Below are 25,132 nucleotides of genomic sequence, written 5' to 3' on the forward strand. Positions count from 1 at the left end.
TCTAGTTGTATAGGTTCTTCCATATCACTTTCATTGTCTTCATCATCCTGACTTTCATCCTCGTATTCCATAGACTCTGTCTTGGCCTTCGTATGGCCTTTGTATGAGAAAAACAAACTCTCTATTGTATCCTGTGCTTCTACCTCTTGCTTTGGCTCTACTCTTGTGTCTATCTCTATCTCTACTTCTCTCTCTGACTCAGCTATGGCAATATAACAAGGAGAACAATACATCCTAGGGTCTATCTCACTATCAGAGGTGATTTCAAAAGTCATTCCTAGTTCTCACATAGCAGGTATTCACCCATTGACAATGACTTTTCTTCTTTTAGGAGTTGGATTACAGAAGTGTGCCTCTGTTTTCTTGGGAAATATCTATTTTCACAGCTTGTTCATTTGTTGATGTGCTATCTCTTACTTTGTTGGAGGAGTCTACTAAGACTTTGATATACTTGGATCCATTACCTTTTTGTAAGCCATATAACTTGACTACCATCTTATTGGATCCTCTGCTTGGGGTTACGATTCTCTTGAATCGGTCCATCTGTGCTCTTGCTTCGGAAAACCATGGTCTTCATGTTGGTTTTACCACCAAACAGGTCAACTAATAGTCTTTCCCTATTGACTGGTAGTTGTTAGCAAGGTGCATCATCATTGTCCTTTCTCGAGAAGAGTAAGTTAGGGCTACAAGAGCCACTGTTGAAGGAAGGCTTATTCTTCTTAATCCATTTCCTATGGATATATTTCCTATGATGTGATGCATTTTCTAATCTAAAATATACTAGAGTCATTCTATCCAACCGCATGGGATCTTTAGCTTCAACTACTTTCAAAACTTCATTCCAATTAGTATTCTTCTCTAGTTGTATAGCTTCTTCCATATCACCTTCATTGTCTTCATCATCTCGACTTTCATCCTCCTATTCAATAGACTCTATCTTGGGCTCTATATGAGAAAAACAAACTCTCTATTGTATCCTCGACTTTTACCTCTAGCTTTGGCTTTGCTCTTGTTTCTATCTCTATCTCTGCTTCTATCTATGACTCTTTTATGGCCATATAACAAGGACAACAATACATCTAGGCCTGTATCTCACTGCCAAATTTTATTTTAGAAGTCATTTGTGGTTCAAGCTACATGTATTCACCCATTGACAAGGACTTTGCTTCTTTCATGAGTTGGTTTATAGTGCCCACTATCAGGGATTATGCCTCTATTTTCTTGGGAATGATCTATTTATAGCTTTTTCATTTGCTGATGTGCCATTTGTTACTTCATCGGAGGAGTTTTCTAAGACTTCAATAGAATTGGATCCATTACCTTTTTGTAAGCCATACAACTTGAATGCCACCTCATTGGGCCTTTTGCCTAGGGTCAGGGTTCCCTTGAACCAATACATCTGTGCTTTTTCTTCAAAAAACCATTATCTTTCCAATAGTAGAGGGTATAAGGTCTAGTAGGAATTTGGTTTTACCACTAAATAGGTTATCAAATAGTCTCTCATGTGATAGTTATCTTTACATATGGGAGAATGCCCAAAGGATTAATTTAGCTTTGGTCTGCAAGTCTAATAAGCCGCTGTGTAGGCTGCATACCTTGTAAGCCTATATCCTTAATTGTCACATCCGTTATTATATTCACTAATGAACCTCCATCAATCAATGCATCTGCTATTAAATACCCTTCAACCAAAATATCCATCTCTAGGATGCCATGATCCACGAAGGGGTTAGCCATGTCCACTTCTTTCATAGGCTTTGGGGCTTTATTGGACTTGGGGGTAGTTGTAGGTGTAATCCTTAAGCATCATCTTCTTGTTAATATGCTTTTAAATTTCTTTCAATAGCTAGAGGACAACATCAACAATTGTTGAATTATTAGGTTTGGTTGAACATCAACAACGGCTCTGTCATAGTGTTAGGTTTTCTTTTACATTGATCTATGAGAACAAACCACAAGAGGAGAGAGGAAAGAGAAAGACTAAAATCAGATCTTTTTGCCTAGTGTATCATTTTTGTTCATTTCTGCAGTGAGGAATGGCAAAGAATTCAAGAATCTTACTACCCAGAGCATTCTCATGATGATCAATAGTAGAAAATCGGTAAAATTTTGCCAAATTTGGAGCAAAAAAAAAAATTGCGCCCCACCCCCTCCCCTCCCCCCACGCTTCAAAATCTCAAGGTGAGAGATTGTCATTGAAGTGATTTGTGGCTTGTGAAACAATAGAATTTCATATAATGTTTCAATTGTTATTAATAATACAAAAGTACCCAAAATAATACAATGGAGCTTTACAAAATTATAATCCCTCCAAAAATTAGTAGCTTGCACTTGCACTTTGACTTTGCGTCGAGCTTTAATGACTTTAGCCTTCACAAAATATTTTTAAAATTGGGTGCTTGTTTTAAGCCATATAGAAATTTATTGAAAATACAAACATGATTAGGAAATTTTGGATCTATAAAGTGAGGAGACAAGGACATATAAATTTCTTCATTTAAGTGACTATGGAGAAACACAATTGTTACATCTACATGATATAAAAGTAATTTAAATTTAGAAGCTATGGAAAGTAATACCCCTAAGGATGCCATGGATAACACTAGTTCAAGCCTTCTATCTCTTTAAAACCCTGAGCTACTAGGTGAGTTTTGTAATCATAAAAGGGTACCATCCGATTTGAGCTTCTTCCCAAGAATCCATTTGCAATTGATTGTTGGCTATCTAGGACGAAGAGGGACCACTGTGCAAGTGTGATTTTGAAGGAGAGGCTTGTGTTGTTTAGTCATGGAAGCTTGCTAGTAAGGAGCTCTATTACTTTGGAGTGCTTGAGTAATGGAAGGACGCTTGAGTAATGGAATGACAATTTGACTCCTTGGGAATGCTATCATGGAGTGGATCTCTTGCTTGGCCAATTGCAATATTATCTTGGACTAAAGAGGATCCAAGATTTTGAAGCATGGAGTGGGTAATGACATTACTTTATCTTTTTTAGAGTTAGATGAGCTGAAAAAAGCAATGAATTTGGAGAAGGAGATGGGTGATGAAGGATGAATGTTGGCTATAATGAGGGTAGCAGGCTTGGGTAAGTTACTCATGAATATATGTGTGCATCACCTGGGTTCAAAATAAGCTATTTTTAAAATATCATTTCTTTAAACATTTTTCACATACAAAAGGGTGTAATATAAAGGGATTATTTATAGATTGAATAGAAAAGGGTTATGTTTTATTTAGGAAAATTTAACAGATAAGGATATTTATAAATAGGCCTTGAGATGAACGCACGTTGAACCATGGAGTGGGTAATGACATTACTTTATCTTTTTTAGAGTTAGATGAGCTTAAAAAAGCAATGAATTTGGAGAAGGAGATGGGTGATGAAGGATGAATGTTGGCTATAATGAGGGTAGCAGGCTTGGGTAAGTTACTCATGAATATATGTGTGCATCACGTGGGTTCAAAATAAGCTATTTTTAAAATACCATTTTTTTTTCATTTTTCACATACAAAAGGGTATAATATAAAGGGATTATTTATAGATTGAATAGAAAAGGGCTATGTTTTATTTAGGAAAAATTAACAGATAAGGATATTTATAAATAGGTCTTGAACGCACGTGATGTAGATGATATACATATAGTAACTTTCCAGAGGTAGCAGGGGGTGTGGTGCTATTCATGGAAGACATTGAAGCTAGAGATATTGGCAATCACACCTAGCTTAGCCTCTTTGTATAGAGCAGTGTGGGCTCAGGATGCAGAATCCCATATGCATAGTGGTGGAAAGTACAACCTAGTCTATTCCTATAAAGCATTGTACTTGCTCTCTTTTTGAATGCAATATCATAGCACTTTTGTACTTCCAAAAAAGTATCTGTGTCATTGTCAACACACAGGACTCTATTTATGATTCCAAGATTCCATCTTGGAACCTAATTCACTTGTGTGACATTTGGTTTTGATGCTTGTTACCTAATGAGCTCACTCTTCCTCTTTCAATCTCCATAGCCATGCTCTAGATCTGACATTTTCTACATGGTATTAGAGCCTGGTCAGGCATGCCTCAGATCTACAAATCACTCCTTTATCCCCTCTCAACCTTTGGTTATCTCAGCTTCACATAAACCCTTCATCTTCCACCTCCATCTTCACTCTATCTCTCTTGGTGGCTACCATAGACAGCACCTACCTACCTCTGTTGGAGCAGCCATACCTCTTCAACCATGCCATATCACTTCAAGATTTCTTCTCAATATTTTTTCCCTAGGTCAAGACACATCTTTCAAGCCCAAAATTGCTTAAGATTGTGCAACATATAGCCCGACATTGTTGAAAAAAACAGATTTGGTGCAAATTTTTCTATTGTAAATTGGACCTATTCTCTCTCCCTAGTGTGAGCATTATTCCACAAGTTATCATAGTGCATTTTCTGTATATATAGGTGACTTACTTCAGCTAAGAGGGCTTGATAAAATTCCTATCCAACAGAGAGATATTTGAAGAATACTCAGAGGTGGTACCTCTTGAAAGTTTATCTGAGTATTCTTCCAATCATACGAGCTACCTCTTGAAAAAAATTCAACTCAAATGGTCCACTACGTGAGATGCTACAACCAAAGTATCAGGCTTGTCCTGAAACTGTAACTGGCAGCCATAGCCAAGTTTCATCTAGCTCATATTTTTACTTTTTTTCTTCACCAACTGACAAGCAAGGTTCTCACCTTCAGATCCACTGAGTTACTAAAACTCTAGCAAGATTTGAGTATCCAATAAGCAAGCCTTGGAAAGTTTTTGAAGATTTGAAGCTTTCACTAAAGGACAAGTATCAAGCATAGTGAAATTTTATGCTACCACTGCTCGTGTTTTTCAACACACTGCAAGTCAACTTAGTTAACTAATCAACCTCAAACAAGTGAAGCCAATTTTGAAGTTGAGAAGATTGATGAAAATTTTAAGATCTTGAGAACTCAAATCTCAAGCAAACAACATTAAGTTTTACTAATATCTCTTGATACTACATAGTGTATTTTTCACACTACTTTCACTTTGTTTTTTGACACAAATTCTATGCCAAGTATGAAGTATCTTGAGTGGTTACTTCTTATGAAAAGCAACATTATTCTTGTTGCCCATTTTCTCTACATGGAAGACATAATTGACCCACTTGTAGGAAGACATGGAGCTGCCTACATCAAAGAACAATCAATGACCTTATTTAAAGACTCTGAACACATTCATGTTGCCTCAAATACGATGATATCTTTGCTTAAGGGGGACATGAAGACTAATGCAAGAAAATTCAATAAAGAAGAATACCATGAAGAAGAGGACCAAAAGATGAAAGCTGCAAAGCAAAGTCGAGAAGAAGAAGAAAAAGATCAACCATGAGGACCTTAAAGCTGCAAGCAAAGTGAAGGACTACGTCACCCATGTGTGAGGAGTCTCTTTAAGAGAATCCCAATTGCAAGAGCAACTTAGTGAGCGAGCAGTCTCTATCATCTTCATCATAAGTGGAATGAGGAGCAAAGAGCTCTACAAGGCCTTGGTAGGCAACTCGAACAACTTGCAAAGGGATGTGCTAGCTACGATCTTTGAGGAATCCATACGTGTAGACGACCTACTCAAGGAGAGGAGCTCTAGAGCCACGACATCTAAGATAGTGTAACCTATAGAACCTTAAAAAGAGCCACCACTACTAGTGAGAGATCCAATTAGGATAACCAAGAGAAAGGGAAGAACGCTAACACTAGCCAAGAATTGGCGAACATGAACCTAGAGCTTGCCAAGCTCTAGGAAATGATTAGAAGGCCTACGCAACCTCGGGTGCAATGTGTCCATTGTGGAGGGAACCATCTCTCAGTTGAGTGCACGGATCCTAGATCCAACAGACCTTGTACCAACTACGGTAGGTTCGAACATGATGCTATGCATTGCCAATTACCGAGGCAACTTGTGACATTCCCAATTTCTAGGCATGAATTCCTCACATGAACCTCTACTTAATAGGAGGTCGTTGATTGAATAAAGGCAAAAATAAAAATAAATAAATTATCCCTCTCTCCTCCAACCGACTGTCGTGCTGGAGGAGAAGGGAATAGCAAGAGCTATTAAGCTCCTTTTTGCTGGAGCTCGCAAGGGAATGAAGGCATGCATGATGCCGTGTGGGGGAGGGAGGACCCCCTCCCCCTCACCTATTTAAGTGGTATGGGATAGCCAGGGAAAAAGGCGGCCATGAGGGAGGGGCCCGTGAAGAGGCTGCCGTAGAGGAGGCTGCTGTGAGGAGGCGGCCGTGAAGGAGGAGGCGGCGGCCGGGAGGGGGAAGAGAGAGGGTAACGGTGCAACTAAGTAGGGGAGGGCGCTAGGAGCCGTGATGCCGCCAGTCTGAGGTGGAGTTGTGGAGGAGCATACACTGCAAACCGTGTCGAGAGAGATAGAGTGGAGAGCATCATCGCGGGTGGAAGCGATCAGACGTAGGGAAGAAAGACGCAGCCACTGCCAACCATCCGCCATCTGCCGATTAAGTCTGGAGCCTGAGCCACCGCGCCAGAAGTTGACACCATCAACTGTCATTTAAGTCGTCTCTTTTTTTTTCTCCACGTGTAGAAGCCATGCCTACAGAAGCTTCAAGAAGCTTCTTGAAAGCTTCTAAGGGGGCTTTCATAAGCCCCCTTCCTAAGTGATCTTTACACCCCCCTTTTTCTTGGAATCTAAGCCCCCCTTCCCTATTGCCTCTCACACGAGTTTTTATAACCACCCTGGAATTTAAGCCCCCTTTTACATCCCTTACATCCTCGGAAATTGAACACTTCCCCTTGTATTCCCCATAAGCTCACATTGGCCGGGTTCCTTTAAAACCCCCTTTCCTATTGCCCTCTCAGGTGGGTTTCTATTACCTCGGGTTTTAAGCTTTTTTTTTTGTTTTTCCCCTTGGACACAATAGCTGGGTTTTTCAAAAACCCTTCCCTTAGCATTTCCACAATCCCATTCCCGTGGATTTTTTCCCCCACACAAGTTCTTTTAAAGACTTCCTATGGACTTTTATAAGCCCTTTCTAAAGGGGCTTCCTTAACCCCCATTCCTGCAAGGCTCCCATAAGTCCATTCCTAGCCCCAGGATTTTAAAAGAAGAAGAAGAAACTCTTAAAGCCTCCATTCTTGCAAGGCTCATTCGCAAGAGCCCTTTCCGCGAACACCCTCGTAAGGCCTCAATTTTTGAAACTCCATTCATAAAATCCCCATTTCCAAGAACTTTGTAGGAGCTCCATTTCCACAAACCAAGTTCCAACCCCGTAAGGCCTGCTGTAAGCCAAATCTTGCAAGCCGGTACTTCTTCAAGGATCTATACTTCAAAGGGGATTTTTGCATAAGAGGGAGACGGGCCAAGATCATAAGACTGCAAGCCAAGGCAAGAAGTTCGAAATCCATGAAGGCTAACCGAAGATCGAATTCACGATGGGCCCTTTTAAAAAAAAAAAAGTCACAAGGCGCGCCTCTGCGGAAGGATCTTCTCCTGGTATTTACGTGGATATTTCCCAGAGTCCACAAGTCCAGGTTTTATCTATTTGGATTCCACACAAAAGTATTGAATTAGTCACGATAACTTCATGGATTAGGAAGCACTCATGCATGTTCAAATTTAACTAGTCAAGTGAAATGCAATTGAAAAATGAATTGGCTATTTGAACATTTACTAGAATTAGCTCAAGATATGAAAATTGGTCATTGGTACGATGGAATGAATGAAAAGAACATAAGGTGTCTATGCATTTTTAGGACCTTACCAATAAGTTTCCTTTTGTGCATTCAAAAGTGACGAGCCTAGGTCAACTGTTGCCTCATTACAAGGTTGAAATTATTGAGGTACACCTTTTTACTAGGCATGGAAAGATTAATGGCATGTCACATTTTTAGATAAATCTTCTTGGTAATGATTCATTAAGGAAGTCGTTATCACCCGTAGGAAATAGCAAAGCATGGGAATAATTCTAAGGGCTGCATTAAATAGGTTAACTCTAGCTTCAATTGGCATAAATCTCATTTAACTACGTGTAGTTAGGAAAGGATTGCATGTAGCACACTCACCGCACGTAAGAATTTCATTCATTCAGTGTACGAATATTTCTTTCAGAAATGTAGTTAGGGAAAGGCTGCACGGTTCATTTTAACATAAAACCCTAAAAGCTTAGTAGCATGAATCGTGAATCCAGGTCCAGTAGGATCAATGGAAGTTATGTGAATTTTAGCAGGTGCTTGGTCTTAACAAGAGTAGTTAGGGATTGCGAATCTAGAGGAAATGAATCGCGTGCTTACGTGAGTTATGACGTAATGCAACTAGTTTTTCCCCTCTTAGATCAAGAGAATATCTTTAGGAATGGCTCGTCCTTGTCGTAAGACAAGTAAATGGGTTTACCCAAAACACCTAAACCGCAAAGGACTCATGTAGGATGGTTAAATCGATACAATATACTCCAAGTGCTAGCTAGGGTTTAGCACATTAAGGACTTGACCTAGTTTCACGAACCTGTTACCAAGACGAACCCTTAAACCAAAGGTCCTACCCACATTCACGGAATGTAGGGCACAATTGGACGCTCATGCATAAAACGATCTAGGGTTTCTACCCTGAGAATCACTCATTCAAATGATGAAACTCGGATTGAGTTGGAATTCCTAGGACCGAACGTTGTCGGCCTAGTGTAATTAGGAATGGGTTGGGTAAGAAGACACCCTAAACCCTGCTTCTCGTCTAGAGATAATTCCGTGACCAGAAAACGCCATTCAATGGGTGGAATGATCCCATGGAATAAATGCGACACTTGTGCAAAAAGTCGCAACGTCGCATAGACTTGTGATTTGTTCACAAGAGAGTTTTGCCATTTCTTGAAATAAGATTGGCAAGTTCTTGCGCAAGTTTAACTTGCAAGAGGATGAGTAATCATCCTGTTACATCACCTTTCTTGGGGAATAATTACCAAGTAAAGGGAAATTAGGTATTTGCTTAGAAAAAAATGATCAATCAATAAATTGAAGCGACATGGTCGCCAGGATTTACTGTTAATAAAACCTAAGGTATTGGTTAAGTTGGGTTAATAGGGTATGGCCCTAACCCAAGGAAAAAAGGGTGAACAAACAAAACCTTGGGGATCTTGCCAAGTCGCAATTGATCCTGGATCGAATGCTGGATGCATTCGGAGAGAAGGATTCACTCCTTAACAGTTGGCCAAATAAACGACCACTGGAATTGATTGTGCTTGTAACAGTTTAGAAAGCACTATTTGCATTGTTGCTCAAGGAACTAAAGGATGAAAAGATATCTAAAGCTTCAGGTTGAAGGCCTGAAGGGAGAGGCAGCTTCAGTTACCCCCGACTGCCTGCCTGACCCTAACCAAGGGGGTTGTTGACCGCGCCGGGAAAGTGGACCGAACCCCCCGCGAAAGGTCTTTCCGTTGAGCTCTACTTGGAGTAGGAGGACGCTTGGGTGCCAGGGGGGCTCTGGCCATAAATCCCTCGCCTTCCGGGTCCTGCACAAGAGGCTAACGTGACTCAGGATTGGATCTCGAGGCCCGCATACTAGTCTATGGGCAGAAGCTTGGATTAGTGATCCCTGGCGGATTACTGGATAGCCTTCGAGCGGATTATGGACAAGCCTACGGGCGGAACTCCTTGTATTTCAAAGATAAAATGATGAAATGATAATAAAGAATTTGTCTGATATTGTTTTTCTATGTCACGTGATAAGATTACGTGAAGGAACCAGTGCTTAACAAGATTAATTAAAGAAGCTGATTGTTATATGTCAAATTAATGTGTTAGATAATTACATAACTAAAACAAACCGAGGAAAGTGCGGAGGATGGACCATGGGTCCGTCCTACGGTTGGGTGGTCCCGGTTAGCGGGGAACTTTTCTCAAAAATCTCGAAGAACAACGGGATAATCATCATCATCAAAACGAATAATGAGAGCGATGACCTAGAGTTACGTCTTACCCTATTTTACGCTGTTTTAGGGGAACGGAATGGGACTATGTCTTATGGCAGAGAGGTTGAGCCTTGCATCCCTCTCGTTTCCCATTCTCCTTGAACCAAGTGCAGTGTGAATCTGCTTCAGACCTGGCGTTTCTGCGTAAAGTAGTTCGCTCGGGTCTGACGCTAGTTGCTGTTAGCTAATGACCAAATCAGGAAAACCCTAATTCAGGTCGATCCTAAGTGGGAACGGCCAGGATACTTCCGCTACGTGGCAGACGCGGGAAGACCTAGATCGCAAGTCCCGTAACATTCCATGGGAATGCCGGGCGGAGCTTTCTAGACATCCTTTCCAATGGACTGCTAAGACGTGTCCTGGATGATTCTAGTGGGCACGTTACACAACTATTATATCTGCAGCTTTAAAACCAGCCATACTACTTGGGAAATAGACCACCACAATTCAGAAGGGGAGCTCCTTTAGTACTTCCATCACCTAATGATCCCAAACTGATTGTCCCCAAAACATCAACCCTAGAGGCAAATCTAGACCGCCTGGATCCTTCGTGACCCATACACTGAGTGATGCTCTAATACATTATGTGGAGGAGCCGAATAAGGACGAGACATATTAAACCCTTATGTCACATATGACAATGAGGGAAATCCCATCTTAATGGATTTTAGACCAACACCACCGATGATGGTGTTAGGTCGGGAAAGGGGTATATGCCTAAGAGAGGGTAGATCCAGGACCCAATCTCATGCTGGACTTGTGGCCACCCAGGGCATATCTCATCTCGCCCCCAAACGGGACCAAGCTGATCGAGAAAAGGCCTATTTGAGATGCCCTGAGTGTGGAATCACTCACTTGTACACCAAATATCCCAAGCAAAAACCTTTTACCAACTTCAACCATCATACCTTTGATGCCCTTGGGGCTGTCTCAAGTCAAAACAATGGATGGTGAGGCCACTCCCATCTCGTTGAACGTCATGACTAGGGCACAAATGAAGTAGGTAGAAATTTCATTGCCATGACCAAGAAACCTAGATGTGGCCTCGATAGGAAAGAACCCCTGCCACCAAAGGAAGAAAAAGAGGGCTCACACCAAAGTCGTGCTAAAAATAGACAACACAATCACATTAACAAGAGGGAAGCAAGTGGCAAATGCAGAGGCCAAGACTTCAGTGCCTAAGACCATAGAGAATGGGAGTGCCAAGGTTGGGGAGTACCCTAACCGAAAGCGCCAATTGGAAATAGTCAACAAGGTTAAGAAGTGGATGAGAGAAGCCCAAGAGCATCTAAAGGATTCTAAGCCCATCTTGAAGATGAGATCAACGAGTTCTCTAGCATGTCCTCTAGCGAGGGTTGTGAGTTTAACTTAGAATTAGAGGTAAGCTCGGAGAGTGATCCAAAGGTGCCCCAACCACCTAAGACCAGATGTACCAAAGGGGACTTGCCAATCTACCTTAGGCAACGCAAACCGTTGAAGGAGGGAAAGGGAGGGCAACCAATAGGGACAAAAGTTGAATAGCAAAAGAAACCCCAAGACCTACCAAATCGTTTCACTAAATTCAAGAAAGGGGATAGGATAGTGATCTTGTTGGGTGCAAAAAGACAAGGACAGACAAGTGAACCAATAGAAGGACTTGACAAAGTCAAGGAAGTCAACTTGGATAGGCAAGGGGGGAAACCTCAACGCAGGTCCATAGCTGATGACCTAACTAAGTAAGAAGAGGCAGACCTTATTACTCTCTTGTGAGAGTACATAGAGGTGTTCACTTGGTCTTTAGAAGTCGATCCAAGGGTCATAACAAATAACATCCCAATGACTCTTAACACAATGACAGTGAAGTGATGACCTTACCTGATAAATCCAAAGCATGGTCATGCTATGAAGGAGGAAATTGATAGGCTATTGAAGGCAAGATTCATCTAGAAGATTGAGCACATGGACTAGGTGTCACCCATTGTGATCGTCTTGAAAAAGAACAGAAAAATCCAAGTGTGCATGAACTACACAAAAGTTAACAAGAGAGATAATTACCCATTGCCTTACATGGATAATATACTTGAGAGACTAGCATGAAAAGAGGCCTACAGTTTCCTGGATGGCTTCTCATGCCATAACCAAGTCCAAGTACACCTCGATGACAGACATAAGACTACATTCGCACCATAGAGTGGGGTGCATTTGCGTTCATAGTCATGTTGTTTTGGTGTCTAATGAATACCCCTACTACCTTTCAGCATCTAATGTGCGCCATCTTCAAGGACATGCTTAGGCAAGAGCTAGAAGTATTTATCAACAATCCATACGTGTACTCCAATTGGAAAGAGCACCTAGATATAGGCTCTGCGTAGTCTTTGAATGATGTAGGCTCTATGGCCTCTCTTGGAACACCCTAAAGTGCCAATTCTAGGTGAAATACAAATGCATCTTAGGGCACATGGTTTCCAAGAATGGCATTGCCACTGACTTCTCAAAGATCAAGGTTATTGTCGACTTGCCACCACCAACCAACTATAAGGGAGTTTAGTGCTTCCTAGGACACACAAGATACTATCGGCGCTTCATTCTGAACTATACATTAATTGCTAGTTCACTTTACAAGCTACTGACTATATTCGACTAGACTGAGGAGTGCCATCAAGCTTATAAGGAGTTAAGAAAGGCTCTCACTAGTGCACCAATTTTACAAGCCCCAAACTGGAATACAACATCCCATGTGCATATTGATGCATCAAAGTTTGACGTTGGAGCCATTTTCTGACAGCTTGACTAACATAACCCTGACTATCCAGTGAGCTTTACTAGCAAACAACTCACGGATATAGAAATGAACTACACCACAATGGAGAGGGAAGGCTTGATCATGGCATTTGTTGTAATGATGTTTTAGCATTATCTTTTGGCCATGCCCATTACCTTCTTTTTTGACCATCAAGCCTTGCTCTATCTAGTGAACAAAACTTGTGCTACTGGAGACATAGCTCGATGACTACTTCTACTCTTAGAGTTTGACTTTTCTGTGATCGTACGCAAGGGCAAACAACATTACATGGTAGATTACGTGTCCTGTATACCCACAGGAAAGATTGTTGGACAAGCTGGTATTATACATGACCTACCCGATGAAAACCTCTTCAGCGTGTCCCCAACATGAAGGATTTATTCAGAGCTAACTTGATGCCTTACTAAGATGATGATATAGTATAGCTCCTAGAGCACAAACTACCAAAGAGACCTATTGAGAAGGCTAGGTGAAGGGGCCTTATCCTTAAGATTCAACCCTATCAATTGATCACCAACCAACTCTATAGGTTAGAACAAGATGGCCTACTATGGAGATGCATATGTGAGCATGAAATGCATGATGTGCTAAAACGCATGGTGAAATTATTGGAGGACACTTCAGTGGAGACACCAGAGTCTGCAAGGTGTTGCAAGCTAAACTGTGGTGGCCCACCCTCTTTCGTGATGCTGCTAAAATTGTAACGCATTGTGACGAGTATCAAAGGACTAAGGTTCCTATTCGTAAGGGAAAAATGGATTTGATCCTAGTCATAGTAAACCAACCATTCGAAAAATGGGACATTGACTTCATTGGGCCAGTTAGTCCCATAGCGCAGTATTCCCAAGCTAAATACATCATTGTGGCAACTGACTACCTTACAAAATGGGTGGAAGCTCAAGTCACGAGAAAGAATAATGCTAGAACCACCGATAAGTTCCTTTGGGAGCAAGTGATCTCACTATTTGTTTGCCCCATAGAGCTAGTTGATTACCAAGGCACTCATTTCATTAATGAAGTGATTGCCCACCTGATTTCAACCTTCTTGATCATCCATAGGAAATCGCCATCCTGCTACCCTCAAGCTAACGGTTGTGCGGAGTTCACAAACAAGATCCTAGTGAACATCCTAACTAAGGTAGTATCGACTTTGCACAACAACTAGGATAACAACAAACTCTTGGCGATACTATGGGTCTATAGAAAAACCTGTAAGACGATAGTTGGGCAGACGCCCTTCAAGCTGACCTACGGAACCAAAGTGATTTTGCTAGTGGAGTTTTTGTCCCTAGCTTGAGAGTGGTAGTACAAGAGTGATGGGAAGGGAAATAAGCATGGACCGAATGCTTAGTAGAGATGGAGTGTCTCTCCAAGACATGACTCTTAGCTACTCATGCACTAATCATGTGAGAAGGCAAGACGCAAGAGTTGGTTTGACAAGCATGTCAAAGGAGCATGACTATAATCAAGGGGATCTAGTATTGCTACACTCAGTGAGAGGCCATAAGAAAAAGATGAAATTCAGTGGATTAGGGCCTTTGAGAGTCTGCAATATTAATCAAATAGGCAATGTCAAGCAGCTTGAAACTTTAGAGAGGGAAGTAATAGCCTTCTTTAACAGGAGTCATCTCAAGAAGTACTACCCCCCAAACACACCCATTGCATGAACTGCCCATGCTGCAAGCACTTGTTAATGTGCGAGTAGCCACCATCACGAAAATTGAGGAGACAGATAAGGAGGCAATAAAACCAGCTATCTACGAGTCATAGTCGTTGCTCAAAAGACATGTACTACCCTCTATTAGGAAAATGCAATCTAGCAGTCTCTATCAAGATTGAAAGTTTGCCTATGATTTTCTATGTGCTACCTAATGCCAAAACTGCAAGTAAGGAATCATTGTGCTAGAATGCGCTTTCAAGAAGTAGGCACATAGCAACGTCAACTATGACTCGCAACACATTTACCTCACGATTGGCACTGTGACGATAGTAAGGGCTTTCAGTAAGGACAACGTGGCTCCACCCAAGCCCGTAGTGCTACCGATATTATTATCTAGCACGAAGTCTAAGGAGGGGGGTCATGACTTGTCCCGCCCTGCCAAGATCAACCACTTATTACAACGCAAAGGAAATGCAACCAAGACTGCTAAGCAACCACTAAAATGGTTACCTAAATGCCAAACACCACCATCTAGGAACCGACCAACCCATGAGGACCCATGACTTCCGAACATCACATCCAAATGTAGGAGACCCAATTGGAGCTCTAGAACCCAATGAACAATGAAGCCGCGAGGGGTACCCACCACCCTATTGCATGCACAAGGCTACTATGAAGGTAGCAACTAGATTTGGGTGCTTAAGACCAAGAGAAGAACATGCATCCCTCAACCATCTACTACTAGCCTGTCTCCAAAGACTGACAAGCCACCCAAACCTACTAAATTTCTCGAGTTAAAGCCCAAAACTATTGAGCTTCAACAAGTCTATGGACCAAAACCGCGATGATTTATCCCTAAATTGACCCAACCTAACATTGCTAGCATCCTAATAGCTTCACAACCAGCAAGTAGCACAACATATAAGTCCTAAACCAAGCCCCTCACACAAGTGGTTGGCCCACACCCTAAGGATCAATCAACGAGGTAGACACCACTTTGCTGAGTTATCTAGCCTTGTCAAACCCCAACCGCCTAAAGGCCTTGAACCCTCTTACGAGCGGAGATATATTCTTACGTTGGCCTCTAATCTATCTATAAACACAGGGGATGAATTGGTCACATGCATTGGACGCTTGGATGCTACCTTCACAATCCTCGCTAAAAGCTACAAATAGTTGTGGAGCTACACCTCCTATACAACTCTTTAGCAACTAATGTACGCACGATGCCATGTACTTGGGAAGAATCCAAGTTCATGTTCATTAAAGTCCCAATGGTAGCCGAGGAACTGATTGCCACCCATATTTCTCGTGAGCAAGCTCATAGATAAAGGTTAATCACCTCCTATAGCAAGAGCAAAGTCCCTGCCGCAGACTAAGAGCTAGAGGAACTTAAAAGGAGGCTAGCCGTCACTAACTGCTCCTTTCTACGCAAATGGTATGCTCTACATCTTCAATGGGAACAAGAGGGCTACCCAATTATAACCAACGCCAAGCAGAGACGCGCCATCAAAACCTCTTAGTATGACTCGCGACCTATGTGGCTCTTACCTCCTTCAAGGTATTGGCCATCACTCGCAATCGGCCCTTAGAGGATCATAGCCCTTCCCACCCCTATTTAGATCGATTCGTTACTATCAAGAAAGAGCTACAAAGTCCAATAGGATCAACTCTAGTGACTTACTCATTGATGTACTCACCTACATTGTGCACATAGGCATTAGACCTCATGACATGGATTGTCATGCTCACTTGGAATATAACCCACATTTCTATGTCTGGCTACTAATGCAATAGCAAACCATTGCCAACCTGCACTGCTTAATGCCCTTAACACTTCACTCTCCAATCCTAGGAAGGATTCCTATCATTCACGAGGGGGAAGGGGGGAAGGTGGAAAATAAACATTTCTCGAACCTCAACCAATGGTTAAAGGAATAAAAACCAACTTATGATTGAGAAAAAGTGGCATAATTTCTTTTGGATTGCGTGGAATGCTTGAAGCCAATGTCTTTATTCTATACGTAAGGATTTCGCCTTTCCATAGCTTATGCTCATTATCTGCTTATTGTTTTGCAAGACTTATCTCAAGAAAACGAATGGTAAGTTGTGGTATTGTGATATAGGAATCTATGATGGCGGGCCAAGACAAAGGCAAGCTTCCCTTCACATAGAGAGGAAGAACAAGCAAAGTATAACATAACGGCGGAGATCAGGGCTTTTAACTAATTCAAGTTCAAAAACATCATGAACTTGGATGACTTGGTTATGGAAGAACTGGCTTATTGACCAGTGCAACCTCGAAAAGTATGTAGAGAAAGTGGGGCATGATGTGGACTACAGCATGTGTGCAAAGTAATAGGAACCTTCAATACCAATAGGAATTGCGACACCATAAAACTATGAGACGAGGAGAAGAACCCCATAGGGTCAAGATGGACTTGGGCTCGGAACTGGTGGAAAAGGCTTTGGGCCTGGCCAACAAGGTTGAGAGGTGACCCAAGAGGGACGTCTACAACATTGTAGGGATGGATAAAGCCCTAGTCCTCCACACTAATGATGGCATTAACCTAGCCGACATCCCGGACCCTGAAATCAGTTGTAGGCAAATGTGATCTACGTGTTGTTCTCTAGCCAAAGGTACACTACAAGGGAATGTGGCAATAGCGACGGTCGTTTGCGATGCAAAAAAGTGATGTCGCTATTAGCATCGCTAATTCTATTAGCGATGCTAATAGCGACGCAAATAGAGATGCTAATAGCAATGCCAGTCTAAGAAAAAAGTTTCGAAAACCCGAGCGTGACCTTTGCCGAGAAAACATTTGCAAGAAAGAATGAAAGAGAGAGTGAGAGAGCTTAAAGCTTTGAGAGGGAGAGAGAGAGAGAGAGGAAGAGGGAGAGAGAGAGAGAGAGAGAGAGAATGAGCTCATCACCATCGTCACCGCCACCGCCGCTATACACGAAGAAAAAAGAGAAGTGTGCAAGGGAGAAGGGAGGGAAGGTGCGAAGAGAATGTACAAAGGGTTTCATCTTCAGGCCTTTGAGGTAGGTACATTGCCTCTTCTTGCTTTATTTTTTAGTTCTCTTGTTTTCTTTTTTCGTTTTTTCTTTACAAAGAGATACATGGAAAGAGAGGGAGGGAGGAAGGGAGGGAGAAGAATGAAGTGAGAGGAAGAGAGAAAGAGGGAGAGAAAGAAAACAAAGAGAAAAAGAAAGAGTGAAATGAGAGATAAAGGGAGGGAGAGAGGAGGATGAGTGAGAGAAACAAAGAGAGAGAGGGGGGAGAAACAAAGAGAGAGGAAACTAAGAAAGGGAAATAGAGAGAGAAAGAGAGGGGGAGAGAAATAGAGAGAGTGAGAGGGAAGGAAGAGAGAAGGAGGTAGAAAATAAGGGTGAGGTAAAGAGAGGAAGGAGAGTGAAAAGAAGAGAGAGAGGGGGAGAAAGAGAGAGAGAGAAAAAATAGAGAGCCAGAGAGAGGGAGAGAGAAATAGAAAAACAATGAGAGAATGAGAGAGAAGGTTAAGAAAGAAAAGTAAAGGGAGAGGGGGAAGAGAGAGATAAAGAGAGGTGGGGTGACATTTCTTTCAATATCTTTGTTTTTTAAGCTTTTTATTTTCTATCTTTGATTGTCTTTGCAATGAGATGAGTTGAGTGAGAATGGGGAGGGAAGGAGGGAGAGAAATAGAGAGAAGAAGGGAGGGGAAGGAAGAGAGAGATGGAGAGAAATAAAAAACGAGAGAGAGAGGGGCTTCATAAAAAAGTATCAAAACCCGAGCATGGCATTTTATAGGTTTGTAAACAAGCGAGAGAGAGAGAGAGAGAGAGAGAGAGAGAGAGAGAGAGAGAGAGAGAGAGAGAGAGAGAGAGAGAGAGAGAGGCCGCCGCCATCCATGAAGAGGAAGGAGACAAGTGTAAAGGAGAAGGAAGGAACTCGCGAAGGAGAAAAAAAAGGAGAGAAGTACAAACGGATTCTTCTTTAAGCTTTGAGATAAGTGCATTCCTTAGCGCATATGGTGGCCAATGAAATTTTCCCAAGTCGCCTTGTTCTGTAGAATAATTTTGTAATGTGACCAAGTTAGCCTTGTGTTGGTGTTATTGAGCGTAGAAAGAGCTTTGTCTTCATAAAAACTCTTTTACGATTCAGAAATTGGGCTTAAAAGGATGTTTGTTTACATGCCTAGCTGTTGTAATACATGGTTAGCTTCACATGTGTGATGGGTAGACTGTTTTTGCCTCGAAACTTGTGCCACATGTCACATTTTTGGCATGATAGCACTTTTATGGTTCCACTTTTTATATGTAAAAGATAATTTTTAGCCTCTTCTTTTTTCATTTTAAATACAGCTCTTTTGAATCACTGCACAGTACTTCTCGAATAAACGTGCAGTGACCATTTGCATGTGTGTGTGTGTGTGCGCGCGCGTGTGTGCGTGTGTGTGTGTGTGTGTGTGTGCATGTGCGTGTGCGTGTGCGTGTGCATGTGCATGTGCGTGTGCGTGTGCGTGTGTGTGTATGCGTGTGCGTGTGACAACTCACGCTCGGATTTATGTTAATATTTCTTCCATGTACCTTATTTTGTCTTCCATGAGCTATTTATTTTGTGGGCATCACAAGGCCAAGGTGTATTCCTACAAAAACCCATTTATTCTCAGTAGTAGGAACTACAAATCTTAGATATCAAACTTTATCTTATCACTTTTTCTTTACAATCCTCATTTTCAAGGCATTTAAGATGATCAAATTTGTTATTTTTCCTACGAAACGATTCACTGACGTATAAAACTTGATTTTGCCATTTGCAAAGAGTTTTCAAAGTTTGTTGTGTTTTATGAGTCCTAAACGTAAAATAAAAACTAATCGATGAAGTGTGAAATTGTATGCCTCCTTTGTTGCTCAAATAGTCAACTCACTTTTTATAAGGTATTGTATTTTGAACAATTTAACATGTGTGATATCTTAGGGATTTGGAAATGCAAGATGAATGAAATAAGGTGTCATTGTTGAACATTGTTCTATGTTTGTTGATTTAAGAGGAGAAAGATACATCAAGAACTTAGAAATTCTATAAAAGGTTTGACTTAATTTTTCTGTCAATCTTGGTTTAATCTTGTGCACATGTTAAACGATGTGGTTTTGATGTTCTAGATGCATTATCCTAGAAAAAAAAATTGGATGTATGAAACATGATTTCGTCAGTTTTTAGAATTCATTGATGTGTGAAATGTGATTTTATGAACTGTGAAGTTGTTGTCACATTTCATGAGTCTTGAATGTAAAACAAAATTTGATTGATGAGATGCAAATTTTCACTTTCTCTCCTAATCAAAGAGTGAATTCACTTTTTATAATACACTACTATTGTATTTTGACCAATTTAACGTGTGTGTTATGTTTTAGACATGCAAGATCAATGAAGTGAAGTATCACTGTCGCACATTTTTTTGTGTTTATTAGTTTAAGAGGAGGAAGATAACACACTGCTCATAATTTGTTCATGAGTATGTCATATATAAGAAGACTAAACTTTAGAGCCAAGAGTGAGTTCTTGACAGAATATCAAGTAGTCAAAAATTCTATAAAGGGTTTGACTAAATTTTTCTATCAATTTTAATTTAGTCTTTTGGATGTGAGCAAATGTGGATTGGTATATTATGCCCCTAAATTTACTTTGTTGCTTTCACGATTTGGTTTTGTGAGCAATCAGGATGACTAAAATGAAGTTTTCTTTAAAGGGAATGGAGGAAGAGGATCTGGAGGATACCTGTGATGAAAAGCTCTTTTATTTTCTCCATGCAATTGGAAATTCATCTAGATTTGTTTACATTAGAGATATGCTCAATGTACCCTTTGATTTGCAAGAGCTCTTGATGGATCTTGAAGATAAACTAAAGGATTTTAGGGAGTTTTATGATAGACATGTGAAAGGCCTAGAGATTGACGGATTTTTCCATTATAGTGATGTAATGGAAGCTACCAATGCTGCTAGAACAACTTTGCAAACAAGGTTTAGCCTTATTGATGAGGAATTCAAGAAGTGGAAAGTAGATTGCCCTTTTCATCAATGTCTTCTTATACAAAAGAATGTTGGATTTCTTGTATATCTTCAATATATGGATAGTCTTTCTTCAAATACAATACAAGAGAAGAAGGTAGAGGATATTGCAAGTAAAGATAAAGAAGTTGAAGAGAAGGGAAAAATGTTTCAAGGGGATATTGAGAACCAGCTAGTGTAGGGATCTGATGTTGCTTTGTTTAAAAGTGAGAACATTACAAAAGTTGAAGAAAAGGGAGAGAGTTGAGTGGAGAGATTGAAACACGTCCTCTTGAATGTGTCCCAACATTTCCTAGTTATCTCATCAACAAAAAGAGATATGTATTGCTAAATGATATTCAACACATTTTTTATCTTAGAGAAGATTGTTTCTTGGCAGTCATTGCAGCATGGGGTCAAAATGATAAGAATTTTATGGGTTATGAAGAGGAATTGCTAGCAAGTCTTGATGTTGAGGGAGAGAATTTTCAAGACAACTCTGTAGCCTTGCATTCATGTATTAATCAAATCGTAGAATATGAAAAGGGGGGATACCTACAAAGGAAGAGTTTATACAAATTCAATAGTGATAACATGGGGTATGAAGAGAAACTTAAGTCTCCATTAGAGGAGAAACCAAAAAGTTCAATGAATCTTTATGATGATAGTCTTCTTGAAGAAGATGAAAACCCTAAGGTATGAAAGATAATTCTAAGATATCCATTGTGATTTATATTAGAGTATGTTATGCATTATAGACAAATATTATTGGATATTTATCTACTCACATCTTACACTATTGTGGTTTATTGTGTAGATAGAAATTGAAGATGCAAACAACTTTCTTGAAAGAGCCAAGGGCTCAAGGCCATTGAAGCTTGGCAAAAGTCAACAAGGCCTTGGTCATTATATTGAAAGCTTAAATAATCAAACAATTGCAATTTATCATAACAGGTTTTCAAGCTCTCCAAGCTTACCAAAAATGGCTTTGAAATCTATCTCCAAGGTGATTGGATCCCAAGATTTCAATAGAGGTTTAGATAAGATAATTTTGGTGGAGAAGGAAGAAGCTGTAAGAGTTTTTGGCTTCATGCCTAGATAAAGTGGATCTAGGGCAAGATACTTTGGAGTTCTTGGCTCTTATTTGCTCTCCCATGTAGGAGATACCAAGAATTTAAAGCTCCTTCTAGGCTATAGGAAACAAGAGTTTCTAAAATATCGGGATCTGATTGAGTGGGATGAAACAAAAGATTCCTCTAGAGGACCTAGTGAATTGCTTGAAACTAAAGACTCTTCTGCAAAAAATTCAAACTAAAATATGTTAAGGGTTTCTTGAAACCCATCTTTTTCCATCTCTTTTTTAGTTTGTAACCATTCTAAAAATCCTTGCTTTGCACAAGAGTTTAGATATCCTCTTTTCTTCTTTGAGTAACAATGGATATAGTCCTTGCCAAAGATGATGTATTACATGATGCGGTTGTCTTTGAGCTTGAATTTGTGCCAAAAATTTTTGTAGAACCATTGAAAAACCTCTAATAAATTGTTTTCTTTATGTCTTCCACATCCACGTCTTGTGTGTCTAGAGTATTTTGTTCTTTCTTGATAATGTGATTTTTCCATACCTTGGATTGACCTGATAGATAGAGATCCATATTTCTTGATAAAACATGGAGCATGGCTGTATAAAATATGATACATAGTTAACAAATAAGGAAATTCAATTAAAAAACCTTATATGAGTCAAACAATAAAGAGACACACATATACAAACTTCTTACCTTATAGTGAGTGAAGTGTTGATTACCCCAAGCTTCTATCATCACTGCCTTTTTAAAAAGGTTCAATTGGTTTTTGAAGTCTTTGAGATCATTATCATTCCACTTATCACAATAAAAGAATACTTTTTCTAGTGTTTCCCAAACATTGGCTTTTCTATTCCGAGCTTGTCCATTATCAGCATGATCCTTAACTGCATTATGTAGGGACTTCCACTGATTGTATCTAATAGTTGAGCTACCATTCCTAGAGTTTATTATACCAAGTCTCCCATGAAAGCCTAGGAACCTTCTAGCCTTCACTCCACCAATAGATGGCTTTTTGGAGACAAAATTGCCATCCTTAGACTTTTGAAGATGTGGTTCAATAACAACATTACCACCATGCAAACCAATTGTAGATAAGACTTTTTCAATCTTTGTTATAGCATCTATTCAAGCTGATAATGGCTTCAACTTCTATGCAAATCCTATATAAAGATGAATAAGCTTTTCAATTATCCTGAAAAGTACATGAAGTGTACAAATATGGGCATTCACTAAAGGAATATCTAGGACTGGATTAAACTATGGATCCTTGTTGTACCTAGAGGGAGCTCTATTCCAATTGATTGAGTTCAACTCTATGGCTGATGGGGACATGCAATATAGGCAAGGAGGTCTAGAGCTGGCTCCCTTTGATACATTGTACATACATTTAAGTGTCTTTAAGTCACCAGCTATGTGCCACACAATCTTATAGTTATTGAAAATAAACAAATGATATATGCTCCAGGAAGAGATGTCCTGAATCCCATATGTATAGTGAGGAGAGTGGAGCAACCCAACTTCTATAATGCATTGTACTTGACTATGGAATGAATACAATATTTTAATGCTTTGTACTTTCACTTGGTATCTTGTCAGTGTCATTTCATTACACAAGATTATCTTTATGAGTCCAAGCTAATCTATCTTGGAACCTATCACTTGTGTAACAGCTAGTCTCTCTTTGCCTATGTCAACATGAGTCTTGTCTTCATCTTCCATCCTCCATAGCTCCTACCATGCTCTAGATCCGCTCTCTTTAACATGGTATCAAAACCCATTCAAGCATGTCTTAGCTCATCTCTACCTCTTCTCATCTCAGTTTGAGTGCTGGATCTCATCTCCAACTTCATGTACATTTCTACCTTCAATAAAGCTTCCATGGCAACCATAGCTAGCAACACCCTATCAACTTGAAGCTTTCATATCTCTCTCCATATGCCAAAATTCTCTAAACTTTCTTCTAGAGAAGTGTTTCCCTACTTCCACAGCTCCTCCCTTGCACCTCAATCATTGACATTGGGCAACTATAGCCTCAGCATTGCCTTTTTTTAAAGTTGTTGCCATAACTGTGTGTGTGGGGACAGGAGCACCTACCTGACTTGGAGGAGTTGGATCTCCACATACAAGCCATATCTCTCCAAGCTCTCTTCTAGAGGAACATTCCTAAATTCCCTGTGCTCATACTTGGCACATTACAGTGGGACATTGCTGCTCCTTGGCTTCAGCATTAGCGAAATTTGTCACGCTGTCTTGAAATGTGCCTACTGGTTGTTCGTACTCCCTGCATGCGACAAAATCCTTACCAACACCATAGGGTTTTGGAAGCTTGGTTCATAAGCTTCTTCCTTATCAGACAGTTCATCATATGAGTGTGCCTACAAGCTGCCCCAAGTGAAAAACCAGTCACCTGCCTGTGTAACCCTAATTCCATCATAGCCACCCAACTACAAAGCTCATTTCTCATCTCACTCTTTCAATGTTTGCAATACATTGAGGCCACTACCACTCATATTTACTCATCCTCTAGCAAGGGCAATCTCCAAGAAGAAGATTTGGAAGTTCAAGCATCAACTATCAAAGTTCAACATCAAACTTCCACTACATAGTATCTCTTGATACTAGCTAGCATTGTTTAACACTACTATTATTTGTGTCTCTTGACACATTGAGGAACAAACCCTTTGCTGGCTGATTTGCTAATAATCAACATGGCAAAGCTTGAGCAAACAACTAAATTCAATGGTGAAGGTTTTCATGCTTGGAAGGAGAAGACCATGTACCACCTTGTGTGAAAGGACTTATGGGACTTGTTTAAAGATGATACATATAGTAAGAAGGAAGATAATGACGACAGTTCATTGAAGAAGAACAGATCAAGAAAAAGGAGTGGAAAAAGATGAACAACAAGGCTCTAGGCATCATTTCTTGGGGACTAAGTGATGATGTGCTGTATCATATCTCTGGCATTAGAGATGCTAGAACTGCTTGGGAAGAACTTGACAAGATGTTTGGTACCCAAGTAAAGAGTTCAAAGGTAAAATCACTCATGCAGTTTTATAAACTGGATATAAAAGACAGTGCTTCCATGGCCATACACATTAACAAGTTCAAGAGCCTGAAAACTCATCTTGCAACTCTTAAGAAGAATATTGATGAAGATGAAGCAATAGTCGTACTGCTTGCAAGTGCAAATAAGGATCCATATGAGAACCTTGTATCCACCCTAAGTAATGTTCCAAGTTTCTCACTTAAAGATATTGAGCACTCTCTTCTTGATGAAGAGAAAAAACAGAAGAACAAGAATGCAAAATATGATATCCCATCATCTAGGGAAAATCTCTTAACACCAAAGGAGATGCTGGACCCAAAGGAAGAGGTCGAGGATTCAACACCGACAACAAAAATCGGATGGCATGTCATTATTGTGGTAAGACTGGCGATATAGCTAGTGAATGTTTTCACACAAAAATAGCAAAGCAGATGCAGAATGTTCACCATTAAAACCAATTCATGAATGAAGAAGAAGAAGATGCTTCCGGTACCATCAACAACTCTGACATACTGTTTTAAAGGAATTTTCATTGTATCTTTCA

Source organism: Lygodium microphyllum, chromosome 21, assembly GCF_053477565.2.
Source record: "Lygodium microphyllum isolate KBCC chromosome 21, Lygodium_microphyllum_v1.1.10, whole genome shotgun sequence".
NCBI lineage: Eukaryota > Viridiplantae > Streptophyta > Polypodiopsida > Schizaeales > Lygodiaceae > Lygodium > Lygodium microphyllum.